Below are 3,013 nucleotides of genomic sequence, written 5' to 3'. Positions count from 1 at the left end.
AGTGGAGAATGAGATAGGTATTATTAATGAGGGTCTGGCCCAAAATAAATAGTTATTTTACATAATTAAAGTTTTTACTCATTAAATGTTTATATAAACTTTGTGAATAAATAGAAATATGAATAATATCCTAAATAATTTAAGATTAGAGTACTGAGTCAAAATAAAGTTACATGGATTATATAAGATTATGTATGATTAAGCAGTTAAGGAACAAATATTAATGAAAATTAAAGGGTAAAAAATAATCTCAGAAACTGACAAATATTTATGACAATTGAGAAACATTAAAGACATAAACTTGAAGTTAAAATGATGATATTGAGTAATAAGATATTATATTTATAAATGAAGTGATTACAATATATTGTCAAAAGTATAATGTAACCCTTCCCAAAAAATAATAGTGTGTTAATAAAAATTCTGAAAATTTTTCTGTTGACAGATTAAAAAATAAAAATTAAATTAATAAAAATTTGAAGAAATAGGAAAGATATGATAGAAAAGTTGTGTCCATCATTATAAGGAAAAGTTAAAAATAAATAATTGAATATATATATAATCAGATACTAGAAAACAAAAGGAAGGAAATCATGAAACTTCAGCCCAAAATACACTGATATCTTAAAATTATACAAAGTTAGAAGGATGATTTATCAATTTTCTTATTCCTAAGTCATGTAGTAAGTTAGCAACAAAATAGTAACAAAATCAAAAGAAGAAGCAAGGTAACACTGTAGTTTCTTTCATTGGAAAGGAATAATTTAAACAATATGACATTTTTGTTAAAAATTTGAATACAAATATTCTAATTTCTTGTGGGTCAAGAACAATTAATTCAAACAGAAAATTGAGGCAACAAGGTATACTGTTTGCTGATTTCACTGATGGCCTTTTAAGGGAATTAGTGAAGAATGTGGTAGCATTCCAATAGGGAGGGACATGAAAACTTAGCTAACAACCCTGGGGTAAAATGCTGAAAATAATTACAAATAAAACGAAGCGCATGAAATAAGGTAGGGTGGTGATAACCAAAGTGGTAACTACAAAGAAAAGTATTTAAGATCAACTCCCTGGAGTTTTAGAATTATTTTTTTCTTGCTATTTTTTTATTTATTTTATTTCTTTACATTTCAAATGTTATTTCCCTTCCCAGCTTTCCTTCTACAGACCCCCTATTTCCTTTCCCCTCCTCCCTGCCTCTATGAGGGTGCTCCCCCAATCATCCACTCCTGCCTCAGCACCTTAGCCTTCTCCTAAGTTGGGTCATTGGATCAAGGGGCTCCTGCCACTGATGCCAGATGCCAATCCTCTGCTGCCTAAGCAGCTGTTGCCATAAGATTATGAATACGTATGTATGTTTGGAGTATGTTTTCCATGTGTGAGTACTTATGAAGTCCAGAAGAGGATATCATTCCTGCTTGAAGAGGAGTTAATTGGCAATTGTTTCCAAGCTTCTTGAAATGGATACAACATACATACACATCCTTTTGCAGACAAACCCATACATATACTTAAAAATAAAAAAAAAATTAAAAAATGTGTGAATTATGGCCATACAGATAGACACAAGAAGCTTTAATACCGAAGCTGTAAAAATATAGTTTTGAAGAAAATAAGAGTTGAGAATGAAAAGTAAGATGAAACAGTAAAGTTCATTTAGAAGAAAAGCCACATGAATCACTAAATTATATTTATTTGCATTGCTATGATGTATTAGTGAAGGAAAGAAACAATAGTATCAGGATAGCCTAGCATAATATTTCATCTTTTTTTATAAAATATTATCTTCACGATAGTAGCTGTATCTCCTTATCCCTCTCAAAATGAGATTCTGCTGAGGTCATTCTCTGAATGCTTACACAATCAAAATTTACGATTTTACCCAATTAAATTAATCTTACTTCTTAGCATGCAGTACAAGGTCTCCTGTGATTTTTGATAATGCTAATCCTCTCAAAAGCCATTCTGGGCAATTTGTGCTCACTGTTCCCATGGGAATTCTTTTTTAGTTTTGGTTTTGTTTTGTTTTGTTTTTAATTTTTTTTAATGTAACCTTTTTTTTTTGGTTCCTTTGAAATTAAAATTCTTTACAGATGTACTCAAATTCTTTCTGATTTTTTCTTGGCTAGTCCATGAAATAATTTTCTGTGTTGTATAGTTTTGAAACATCATTGAAGCAGCACATAAGATATGAGAAAATTACTGTAAATGAAGAAATAGAAGGTATATTTACCATTGTACATAAAAAAAAAAGGAGTCCTTTTCCAAAGTCTCCACAGTGGAGAGCTAAAACTGAAGAGAGCAACAGTGAGTCCTGACAAGCATTCCTCACTTTCTCCAAGACAGAGGTTGAAGAGTAGGTTCACCCCTGGTTTCTCTACAGTCTTTTATTATTTTCTTTTAAAGATTTTTATTTTTATTTTATTTTATATATGTGAGTACACTGTAGCTGTCTTCAGACACACCAGAAGAGGGCATCCGATCTTATTACAGATGGTTTTGAGGCACCATGTGGTTGCTGGGAATTGAACTCAGGACCTCTGGAAGAGCAGTCAGTGCTTTTAACCACTGAGCCATCTCTCCAGCCCCTTCTCTATAGTCTTTACTGTCCCAAATTGTAGCACTAAGTATCCTGAGACAGGTAATGATTACAGTGTTTTAGGTAAATGATATCATTCTAGATTAAAAACCCTATAAGAATCAGAAACTATAGCTCCTGTTAGCTTTCAGAGAAGCACAGAAGGCCCTTGCTATGGAGGTAATATGGGCCTAGGATCTCTAAGTAGCCATAGATTTTTTTTTTCTAACCTCCAAGAATCCCAATGGGAATGCTACAGTGGTAGAAGGGACTAAAACAACCACAATGAAATCACAGTCCCAAATCCTATGACCTGAAGTTCATAACCTCTGGCTTCTAAAGTACTTTATCCTATTGATTCTGTTATTTTATTTTGTTTCAGACATCGAAGGAGAGGATTTAAGGAAGCAATTAGGAAAAAAAAAAAAAAAA

The sequence above is a fragment of the Mus pahari genome, chromosome 11, assembly GCF_900095145.1.
Source record: "Mus pahari chromosome 11, PAHARI_EIJ_v1.1, whole genome shotgun sequence".
NCBI classification, from domain to species: domain Eukaryota; kingdom Metazoa; phylum Chordata; class Mammalia; order Rodentia; family Muridae; genus Mus; species Mus pahari.
Note: the sequence above shows the minus strand (reverse complement) of the source record.